At 35.7% G+C, this 12,674-nt stretch overlaps 1 long non-coding RNA gene across 1 annotated transcript in view; it reads left to right on the top strand.

Annotated features, from left to right (window-relative positions):
• Positions 1 to 331: 331 nt before the first annotated feature.
• The window catches only part of LOC147916071 (uncharacterized), a 38,989-nt gene continuing 26,646 nt past the window's right edge, over positions 332 to 12,674 (top strand). The window contains exon 1 of the long non-coding RNA XR_015553391.1: positions 332 to 518. This is a non-coding gene — a long non-coding RNA (uncharacterized LOC147916071). The remainder of the gene's footprint in view (positions 519 to 12,674) is intronic.

Raw genomic sequence — 12,674 nt, 5'->3', positions numbered from 1 at the left:
GGAGCAAACCTCCTATGTGGGTCTTTGAGAAGTACAAGTCTTCTGTGGCTGAGAAGCCCTGCCGCCCACAGGTCCACACACACAGTCACCACAGTCCTGCCCCGTGTGAGCGCCCCGACCTCCCCAAGTGGACCCAGTCTCTCCAGGGCGGGAGCCCCACACACTCTGCCACCGCCCGACACTCTCCACCCGCTCCTTGTGCACACCCTGCCCTGCTCAAGTCAGCTCAGTTGCCAGGCTGCAGAGAATCCAGTCACCAATCTATGCAGGCCCACACGTTGCCTGAGGGCTTGTTGTTGGGTGGGGCCAGTCTCTAGGGTGGGCTGCCTGCCCTGGCTGAGCTGGATTAAATCGGTGCTCTAGCGGGTGGAGCAGACCCTGGGCTAGCAGGTCTCAGGGAGAACTCCAATGGCCTCTGTGTCAGCACGCTCACACCAGGCCACAACAATGGCCGCCGCCAATGTCCCAGTCCCTGGAGAGGTCTCACCCCTCACCGAGATGCACTCAGGGCCTATTAGGTGAGTCTCTTGTCACCGAAGCACTGTGCACCTTTCTTTCTGGTGATTTTAGGATGCTTTCTGGAACGGGTGAGTTTGTGCGCGGGCCCTTTAAGAGCCAGTTTTAGTTTCTTTGTGAACCGGGTTTTCTGGGGGTGCTACCCAATGCTTTAGTAGCAGGCAAAGTCAGATATTATGCTGCTGGTCTCAATTGTGCTGGGTCCACAAAATGCCCACAGCGGGGGCGCTCCCTGGCTCAGGGCCCCGCGCCTCCAGGGAGGCTGCGTACCTGTGAGCTGCTCCCGGCGGCCGTGAAGCTGGCGGCCTGTGAAGGCGCGTTTTTCCTCTCCAGAAGGGAGTCTCTGCCTCTTCTACCCCAGTTAGGATTGTCCGTTGTTGCAGGAGTTCCTCTTATCCAGTTTTCAGTTCTGTCTCAGGGGTAATTTTTCCACGAGTAGTTGTAAATTGGCTGTGTCCACGGGAGGAGGTGAGTTCAGAGTCTGCCTACGCCGCCATCTTGACTCCGCCCCCCAAAACTAGCTTTTTGTGCATCACAAGTTTCAAAAACAAAATGGGACAACACTTGAAGAAATTTGATTTAGGATTATCACAAAACAAGGATTTTATACCAATCCCTGTTGCTTTCATATATGATAATGTTAGGCATATGTCAACAATAAATCTGTGTCCAAATTGCATGCAATATTATCAAAAATATTTTAAATTCTATTTCTTAGAAACAAGAGAGTGTGTGTGCGCATGCGTGCGCGTGCACATGTGTACATTCATTTTTGTTTCTTAATCTAGGCAACACAGAATGACAACTTTTTAAATCTTAAACTAACCGTTAGTAGAATAATAAATCAGTATGAAATAATAGATGAAAAGTTCACTTTCCAGAACATTCTCTTTGAAGGTACTATTTGTTTTCTATATTATTATTCATTTTTTATTCCTTGAAGCAATAATATATTTTGAATAGAAAGAAATCTTATAGAGTTATGGTAAAAAAATAATTTCCTCTCGAAGATCCTTGTCTTAAAAGGCAAAGATATGCTATAGTCAAAAATAGTGTGGGTTAGACTCACTGTGAGTTTATGTGAATAAAGTAAAGATTTCTTCAACTGCTAAATCTTCCTCGTGAAATTTCCCTTTTGTTGATGATCTATTGACTCTTCTCATCCCATAAATGCTGTTGCCTCAAGCTTTAATTTACATGTAATCTTTAGAGAGTATATTAACATTGTCATTATCTGGAGTTTGGGCATACGAGTTCTTTTAATTTTTGTGCCTACTCCTTGCCCATTGTACTCTATACTTCTGGATTGTGAGCTCATGTTCAGAGCACTTTTTCAAGTGGAAATGCTGAGAGGCCTGTGTTGAGGGTGTGTCCCTATGGAACTGGCCCATGTTTGCATAGTACCCTACGAGGCTTATTGCTCTGAAATCACTGTGGCTGGGGGTAGGGAGGAGGGTGGATTTCTTGTTTGGGGGATTTCTGGAGCATATTACTTTGTATAAATCCCAACCTCAAACCCCTATGATGCTCAACCTCGCAGTTATGAATTCTAAGAGTAAATTAGCTTTGTACCTGTGTGTCTGGCAAAAGTAGTTAATATTCCATGTGCTGCTGGGAAGATTTTTTTTTTTCCCAAATCTAAACTTTCTTTTAACACAAAACTTATTTAGAGGTTTTAGTCCCAAATCTTCGCTAAATATTTTATCTCCTATTTTCATAAGAGTGCATATATGATAAATCATAATTCCATTTTTTCTAGTACATTTTGAGGTTTAGTAAAACAAAAAAAAATGCAACACCAATATGATATCATCTATAGTTTTTTTCCTATGAATCTTGTAATTTTCATCAAAAGAAATGGCATGTGAATATGAATACTGTGTATGTATGTATGAATACATATATATATACATATATATATAATTAAACTCATCATAATCCCATGCCCCAAGGTTTGTAATAGTTCAGAGTTCTTCCAATGATTTCTGTGAGTTCCATGACTTCCTTCATCATGCATTTTCTGGTTCCACACTCAGCAACAAGGTAGCAATACCAATGTAAACTCCAGTCCTCAATCAGTTCCCAGGGACAGTCCATTCAAACTGAGCACTTCTTTAACTTTACTAAAGATTTGCCCTTTCTTTGCAAAGATTCAAATCACTGAGTCTGCAGGCTTCCATCCTCTTGCAGGTCTCACCATCCTTTTCTTCCTTCATTCTCTCCAAGTTTGGACCACATCACCAGCACCCACCACATCGTCACCACCACCACAGAACTCACTCATCTAAGAATTCTTCTCATCTCTAGGTCTCATCCAGGATAAGTTAATACATCCAAAATCTTTTCAGGATAGTTTACAAACAAATACAGATTCTTAAGAGGAATTCCAGTGACAAATATTGATGAGTTATTTTCCCACTTTTTGCAAGTGTGTGTACAGCTACTTTTCCTGTTATCCTTTTTCTTCTCCCTAGGACCACAGAAAGGGAAACTCAATAAGATTAAGGTTATTATGGGTGGGAAATTTCACTTTAAATCCATAATATATTTCAGAACTGGTGTCGTTTGGAGGCCAATGTAATCCCTTGCTTTCTTTGATGCCTGATCCATCTCATGTCACCCTGCTGGTGACGCTAGCAATGTTTTTAGATAGCAAAAATATTTTTGTTAGGAAAATATTGCTCTCAGACAGAGTAGTAGACAAATAAAGGAGGCCCTTCTCCAATAGCATATGGACTATAACTTTGAAAGCTTTTGCAAATATGCAAATAATCAGGTTAATAACTGCCCCCCCCACTCCCCATCCAAATTTGTGCTGACGCGACAGTGAGATTAACATTTGCTTCAATTTTCTTGCCAGATATGAAAGAACAGAAGGTGATTTGAGCCAACCTAAACATGCTAGGGTGATGTGGTATATGAAGGAGATTGGAATAGCTCAGAATAGGTGTAACCTATTTCTGACTTCCCAATTTATGATACTGTCTTAATTTTGGTCAGGATACATTTGTTCCTCTATTCACTATGTTTATTTATATAGACATTCTGCTTTAAAAATACAGAAACTTCCTTAAAAAAAAAAAAAAGCTACTTCAACCATTATTTTATAGACATGGCTTTCTTAGAATTACATTACTTTTCTAGAGGTCAGTACAACTAAATGTTTTTAATCTAAAACAGTAAGAAAGTAAGGAATTGGAAATTGTAGTTTCTTTAGCAACAGTGTCACATATACTACCAAAGCTAACAGAAAAATAAATATTCCCTAACATGATCCTGTATTTTTTTTAAAGAAATGATTCTGTTATATTTGCATTTTATATTCTGAGCAAAATGTTATGGCTTGTGGCCAAGGAGTGTCCTTTGAAAGGTGTCATTGTCAGAGCAAATGAATTCACGGCTCACACTATGCGCTGTCAGCATCTATTGTTGTCTTTTTTTCTTCCGCCCTGTCATTCAGATTAATAACATAAGTGGTGCTATATGCTTACAGCTTTCTTCCCCTTGTCATTTGACTCAGAATCTCCTTTGCACAGGTAATTTTTCTTCAGCAAATGTAAATGTAATGCAATATATCTATGTTTAGATGAAAGTGCTATTCTATCATTTCTCTTCTGACTACTCTCATTAAAAGTAATTTAATAGACCTCTTTGTGTTGTAGGTTTTTATTTCCTAAACACTTCATTGCAGAATGAATTCATTCTTGGTCATAGTCTGGCACTAAAATTATTATAACACTGTTTATGAGGCCTTTTAAAATGAGTTTTTTAAAAAAATATTGTCACTAACGACATACACAATATATTCACTTTTCTTAAGTCTCATGTTTGTGAAATTCTTGCCAGCTGTTTATGGAAATCATCCACACAATATGAATCTATGCATGAAATACAGTGAAAGTGGTAAATTATGCTATATTCAAACATAAGTGTAATCAAAGATATGTAATGCTTAAATGTGTAACTGTTAGATTCAAAAAAATTCAGTGCTTGTTCCATTGAACAAGGAAAAGACCAGATACCTTATAGTTATCTTCACTCATAAACCAGGAAGCTTAGCAAAGCAAGACAGACAATTTTTGGAAGACTTATGGACTAGACTTGTATTTTGAGGCTGCTGATAGAAGTTTTAATGCATGAAACAAAAACTACTGCAGGTATTTCAAACACATTATAATTGTAGGGAAATCTGGATTTGAAGTCAGGGCACCCCCACTAGGCTTCAAATTCACACCATTGCAGCTGCTACTGCAATTCAGAAGCCAACAAGCAGCTGTTGCAACCATTCAGAGTTCAAGATGTTGCAGAAAGCCATTGCTAATTTCATAGCTGCCCTCCACCCATAAAGCTTGTTCTTACACATTGCAGCACAGAGCCTTTCTGTGGTACAAACTAACATCAGTCTCCACTGAAGTTTGGGGATAAATATATTCTGCCTCCTTCTGCCTTCCCAATCTGGCGTGGGCTCATTTCCTTGAAACATCTTAAATCACACCTCAAACTTTAGTGGAAAGAGAGTCTGGGAATGTAGCTTTTAGCCCCTCAGTCCTTGACATATGGTGAAAGTAGTATAAAACTGTGGGAAGGAATGCTTAGTGTCAGTAGAAAATAACCAGTATAGCAAGGATTTCACTGACACACAAGTCTGTTACTTGAGGTGTTGGAAGTGTTCACTTTCTAGGGCTAGAGACTGGGATAATTGGAGGCATTGGATGTGCTCCTCAGCATTATATTGCCCTATCTCTTCCAATTGCCCTCTTCAACTTTATGCGAACTCTCTTCCTTTAAACACGGAAGTGAAAATTTGAACATCTGGGCCATTTCATCACAATCCTAGAGGGAAAGAGATAAGATATGTAATCTTTACAGCTCTGTATTGTGTCCCCGTGAGCCTGAAGAGTTCTGGTTTTCCCAGAGCACAAGGGTAGAGGTGGGGGGCTAAGACACTTGTTGATTGCTCCAAATCCTCCTCTGTGACACAAGGATGTGGCAGAAGGAGGTCTTGGTATTCACTTTCACTCCCTTGTATCATCTACACCTTTGTACGTGGGAAGAATTTCCCACTTCATTCTTTCTAACTAATAGAATGTGGCAGAGGTGATGAGATGTCACTCCTGTAATTATATTTAACACTACATATCAAAGGTGACAGGGTATCACTCCCATGATTATGCTGTTATATAAAACACCATCTTGCTAACCAACTTGCTCTGGAGTCTCTCTCTTTCTCTCTCTCTTTTCATTGCTGACTTTGAAGAATCAAGCTGTCATGAACCCTTCAACTGCAAGAAAATGAATATTGCCAATAATCCATGTGAGTTGGAATTGTACTCTTCCCCAATCAAACATTCAGATGAGAACCCAGTCCTGAGTGACATCTTGATTGTGACCTTGCAGAAGACCCAGCTAAGCCACACCAAGACTGGTGCCCATAGGTACTGTGAGATAATAAATGCGTGATGATTTAAGATGCTAAGTTTGTGGTGATTTGTCATATAGTAATATGAAACTAGTACATGGGGATATGGCAAATTGTAAATGCACTAGAAAAAGAGCAATTTTCAGAAGAGGCTATCATCTTAATGTGGTAAGTAAATAAATTACCAAGAGTAAATAAATTATTACAAATAACCAAGATTATGACATCGTGGGTTGCAAACTCCTCACCTTCTCCCAGTTATCTCTTCTCAGGACAAGGATAGAGGTGAGCTATTTTGACAGCAGTGAAGGGTATCATAGCATATCCTTTGCCCTTAAGAAATGAATATAGAATCATTTGGGGGAGTACAGATCTAAGAGTGAATATTATCATGCAATATTAGGTAACTAGCATTGACCTTATAATTGTTTTCTTTGTGTAATTCAGTTAACTTAATGTCCAGTCTAATAAAGGATTTAGTCTGTGGTGATTGAAATTAAGTAAAAATAGTAAAGGAATTGTGAAAAATGTGTACCATAAAAAGATACAAGTGCATCAGAAAATATTTTGGGGTATTGAAAATAATAACTACCATGTGTTAAAACTATGCTTTACCTATATTAATAGTTAAAATCTCAAGAACAATAAAAATGGTAGAATCATTCCCATTTAATAGAGGCAGAAAGTGAGATGAAGCTATTAAGTGGCTTGCCTAAGGCCGAGCAACTAGTAATTGGTAGGGTTATATTAAATTCTAAAGCTGATTTTCTATACTACAGCAGGTTGCCTCTCTGTTTAAATATCACGCATACAATTATTTATCCTGAGGTATATGCAGTTCTGAATATTTCTAAATTTTGAAGGAACGCTCTATAAGAAAAAGTACTTTATGATTTAATTCATATGTTTTCAAAATAAAGGATTCAAAACATATTTACCCTGTGTTAAAGCTAATATATTTTCAAATATATGATACTTTAATGTAACAGTTATTATATAACATTTTGTAATAAAATATGTTAAAATATCACTTTCAGAATATATCAAAAGGGAACATTTAAAGACTCCATTGCCACTGAAATGACATTAAGATAACCAAAAACAAAACAAATTTAATTTCTTTAGCACATTACGCAGAACCTAATTATGACTTAAATCGTACCAATTACCCTTAATCATATTTACTTTCTGTATATTTAGTAATCTGACTAATGTGGCATTTTGCTCTGAGAACACTATTTTATAATATTTTATTTTTTCAGTGTGGCATGATACAGTCTTGCCCACAGACAACATAAAATGTAATGTATTCAATCTCAATTGGTTCCCAAATTGTGTTTTACGAAATGAAGTTCTGTAGAGGAAAAAAAAAATCCCTTGATCAAATACATCTGGTCGACTCTAGGTTAAACTCTTTCAGTTTGTGTGTTGATGATGTTGTTGTTCTTAAAATATGTCTTCAATTGTTTTACCTCCATCCTTCTGTGAGCCTTGACTGTGCCTCAAGAAGGATGATCTATTGTGAAGATTAACTTCTCAAACTTACTTGACTCGGGTAGGCTTTGATCACAGAACACATAACTAGTGTTACACACAGCTAGAGTTCCCCAAAACACTTCTGGAGAATCTTCTGTGCAGATAAAAGTACAATAGCTACTTCTTTCAAAAATTTCTAGAAAATCTTAAAGATTTTAAAAATTGTGTTATATTCTGTTTGCCTAATTCAATATAGAAACAAACAAGACAAATAGTTTTACTATCATGAGCATTGAAACTATATAAACACTACATATATTTTTATTTGGTGACATTTATGAAGATTATCTATGCAATTAAGACATGGAATATGTTCCACATGTGTGAAAAGTTCAGAATATTGATGATAAAAATATAATGCAAGTTATTTTCCATATTTTATACATATACACACGTTGAAGATCAATATAAATATTCCTTCAACAATAGTATCCCTATAGTGCAACAGAATATTTTAATAAATTTGAGATTAAAAATAGAGTAATACAACACAATACACTATTTCAGTTATTGTGTAAAATATGCCTAAAATAGCGTGATTCAGCTCAGAGTTTATACACATACTTAAAATAACAAGTTGCATCGTATATTCATTTGCTTGATTAATCATTTTAGCCCTCTCTGTGTTTTGATATATTTGAGATTTTCCCCTTAAATAAATGAGTTCAAGAATCAATATATGTATTGCAATATGGCTAATTGGAATTAAATATTACATCATGATGTTTTGTGGAAAAAGACACTAAATATTAAGAAAAAATCCACATAATGAGAAAGGTATAAAAGAAGTAGAAGAGGACTGGATGGCTATTATAAATAGTTATGGAAAAATCAGATCAATTTTACAACTGTAATTATGCCCAGTCAACTCTAAAATTGAAGCACATGTAAAAGATTTTCAATTCTATGTATTATTTTCATCTTAGGTTTTATAATGTATTGGTCAATCTGAGTTATTTTTAACAACAACAACAGTCAGAAGTCGATCTTTACACAGGCCATTGATAATTTTCATTTGTGTGTTTATATTGAAGATATTTATCAATGACAGAATTTTCCTTTCAGTGATGCTAAGGGGCCAACAGGATGTTTTGTTTTGTCTTTAATAATCAAATATGTGTTTTTTGCATACAATCCAGAGCTCCAGATTGGCATCTTAGGGAGGACAGGCTATACGGGGTAAGTCATGACATTTTAATGCAAAATTATATCTTAGGAATATATCTGCTTTAAAAACCTATACCTTTGGCCATAACTATCTCTTAGCAATGGTTAGAAGCATAGGTTTTTAAAAGATAAAGATACTATTGAGTGAGAATTTTCAGACACCATGATACATGAAAGATGTAGTTTTGAGTAGGAGGACCTACTGAATTCCCTTCAGGTTGTTTCTTTCATTTTTTATAAAATATTGATCCCATTGAGAATGTTTTGACATCTTTCTGAGGTTGGTAGTAACTTTATTCAAAGGAGATACTATTTTTTAATTACTTGGAGGAAAAACTCAGTTAACAACACAGTGAGCATATTAGTGATTCTCTCTTTAGGGAGTTATAAATATTAATATAATACCTATAATAATTTTAACACTTTAGCGTATATTTCACCATGTACGGTCTAAGTATATCTCCAGTAGTGTTGAATCAGTGAATTGGTAATTTTCTGATATGAGTTTTCCTTTGAACCATTAATTTAAAGTGTTAAGACAGTTTTGGTTCTCAGTGATATACTGAGTGACAATTTGAACTCTTAAGACTACTTGTACTATATCTCTCAGTTACAATTTCTGTTGTATCTTACATCCCTATATAAACTTGACCTTCCATTGTTTATGGGTTAGATCCATAGCTATTAGATTAGCCTGTGGCTTATGAAAAAGATTGATATAAAAATTCCTATATGACCACAGAAAAAGTCTACCTTGGGAATTTTGAATAAGACATAATAAGAGAATCTACTAAATAGTGCTGGGATATTAGGCAAGAATAACTGAGCCCCATTTATAGCGATGCAACAAAATCATAATTCACAAGTAACTTCTAGCAGAGTCCCCTAGGGTGCCCTGAATTCAGTTATGTCTCTATGAAGCCATGTGGAAAACCACAACCACCGCCCTCAAGCTCCAGTGAAAGATCTGTCTATCTTTGGTAATACACCTCTCTTTTCTGTAGGTAGCATGACCCTTACAAAAAAATGAAGCAAAACCCACAATAAAACATTTTTAAATCTCACCATATCCAATTACTGTGTGAATCTTCTCAGCCATACATGCTATGGTGTCCCACCTGACTACCAAATTGATGATACTAATTTTTAAAGTTCTTGTCTAATATTTGCTTGAAAAAATTAAATACACTGAAAATACATTGAGCAAAGATTTTCAGAAGTGAACATTAAACATCAAGTTCCATAAGACATGTTTATAAGATCAAATTAGTGGAAGTCTAGTGCAGTTTCCTTTGAAGTGAGCACGGTGTCAGGCATCCTTATCTGTCATCTCTTAGCACAGCAATGTCCAACAACAGGTATTTTGGTCCCTATATTGCTGCAAAAGGGAAAACATCCAATTAACATTCCAAGGAAATGTTTTTACTGCTGCCAAGAGCTAAGACAAATGTATAATAGTGAAAATAATTTTTCAAGATTTGTGTAAGTCATTCTATCTCTGTTTAAAGAGGAGAGAAATCACTTTATCATATGTTCATTTGCTAATTTCAGTTTCTTCTGCTACTTGTAGTCATTATAATTTACCATTCTGATGAAACTGATTAGGTTAGGTGGCTCAGAGCCAGCAAGCTCTATGAGTTCCAATTTCTTCTAAACTCAACGTGATTCTTTGGAAGTTAAGTAGGGAGACGTGACGTGTGTCTCCCCACTGGTGCATTCAGAAAATGATACTTTCAGAAAATCGACCAATCTACCGCACTGAATTTTTAAATTTAATTCTGTTATCCCTTCTGTTTAATAGTTAAGAATTAGACTGTATTTTATGGAATCCTTGTCTGACAATTGGTACAGTGACTTTTCAGAAACCTATCAACCAAATCTCATGATGCTACTCATTATGATCTACATATATTGCAATTCTGGAAATTCAGAAGGCTGTGAACAAGCATAAGATGTCTTTACTTTCTCCTAATGCGTTAAGAAATTTATATCAGAAAATGCATGTAAAATACATAGAAAAGTGTCCACTTAGTAAGTGTAAAATAAATGTTAACTATTATTATTTCACATTTATCAATATGTGTCTTTGTTATGACTTAGTTTAGCTGATCTCAGTGAAGATGCTTTATTAAAATTAAAAAGTTATATTTTATCAGTGTATGAATATTTCCTAGTGTTCCATGAAAGAAGAGCTTTCCATAGAAACCATTTATTTTATCTCCTCACTAAATATTGTGCTGATAAAAATGCAATCTCACATGGGATTTGAATTCAGGCAAATTGCCATTGCACCCTGCTCTGCTACATAGAAACTGTGACTTTGAACCAGTCACCTAATTTCACTGAACTTTAATTACCTCACATGCAAACTCAAACAAAAAGTAGTAAATGTGAAGAGAATTATTATGAAGACTATATAAAAAGAGATAACATATCCAAGGTATTGAGCACATTGGCTCTCACAGTAAAGACTCCAGACGAATCGTCTTTCCTCCGATGTACACTTGACTTGCTCTGTCAACTCTTCCGGCATACTTCATCTCCTTTCCTTGCTTTATTTTTCTCCAATTCTTATCACTTTCTAACATAATATAAATGCTCAATTTAGTAGAGCTTTTAACTGTCTCCTCCCAAAATTATGTAAGATCCATAGGACAAATTGTTGTGTGTTGTGATCCCTGCCCTGTCCCTACCACCTAGAATAGTGTCTAAACATGAGAGATATTGAATAGTCATTGAATCAGTGAGTAACGCTTCTGAACATTATTATTATTATTATGCAAAAGATTGTTAGAGTAATATTATTTTTGTACTTACCGTTCTCAAAGTTACCAAATTGACTAAACGTATAATTCAAAGTGCCAACTCTCTCTTTTAGCCAAAAAAAAAAAAAAAAAAAATTACAAATTTTCCTAGTAATATAGGAGTTAATATTAGATATGAGTCATTATTTTTTAATTATTTATGTAAATCATAAATGTCTAAATCCTTTATTGTAGTTTTGAGTAGACTAAAAGATATTAATTTCAGTAGACAACAGCAAATATTCATGCATGTTAAATACCTGATAGCCTTTCCTGCAGATACCAGAGATATTGTAGGGACAAGAAAATTTTTTCTCCTTGAAGCGTTCACTTTTATTGAAGGGCGTGTACAATAAACAAATTAAAATTCAAAAGAAAGTTTCAGGAAGTTAAAAGTGATGATAAAGAAGCATTCAAGAGGATAAACACTGACGAGCCACTTTTTTATGTGGATTATTCAGGCTAGGTCTCTCTGAAGAGGTGATATTTGAGTGGAAACCAGAGTAAAATGAGTGTTAGCACTGTGAATAATTGGTAGAAGTGACTTCTGGGCAGAGGGATCAGTATTTTTAGAAATTATAAGGGCAAAACAAACTAGAGCAGTTGAGAACATTAATAAAATTATTTTGATTTTAACTGATTGTGGAAAATAAAGCTGAAAAATTACCTAAGAGTTAGATTTGTAGAGCCTTGTAGGCATTGTGAACAATTTTAATTTGATATTGAGTATGGTAAGAAGTTAATGAACATTTTAGATCAAGAGATGAAATCATATTTATTTGTTGTTGTTAGGAGTGCAGATTTTAGAAGGCAAGGGTAAAAACAGAAAGACTAGAAAGAAATCTATTGCAGCAGTTCAGGCGACAGATGGCTGGGGCTTGCTCACTTGGACTATACCGTTTGTGATAGAGGTGATGAGGAGTCATTTGATTTGAGATAGAATTTGAAGGTAGAGTTGAAAGGAGGTGTAAATAAATTTGATATGAGTATGAGAAATGTAAATAAACAGTGAAAATCCTCTAGGTCTTTAAGCCAAGCAATCCATTGAATAGTGTCACAACTAAGATAGAGAATATTAAAAAATGATTATGTGTATGGCGGGTGGGGTAGTGGTGGTTGAAATCCAAGAGTTCTCCTTGGACATATTAAATTCGATAAGGTTTTAAAATTTTCAAGTGGATATATAAAATATTCCGGTGAATGTATTATTCTGCATCTAGCAAAGAGATTAG

This window comes from Ceratotherium simum, chromosome 10 (assembly GCF_057802395.1).
Source record: "Ceratotherium simum simum isolate JZ-2026a chromosome 10, ASM5780239v1, whole genome shotgun sequence".
Taxonomy (NCBI): Eukaryota; Metazoa; Chordata; class Mammalia; order Perissodactyla; family Rhinocerotidae; genus Ceratotherium; species Ceratotherium simum.
The sequence above is the reverse complement of the archived record's forward strand: the minus strand, read 5'-3'. Positions and strand labels throughout refer to the sequence as shown.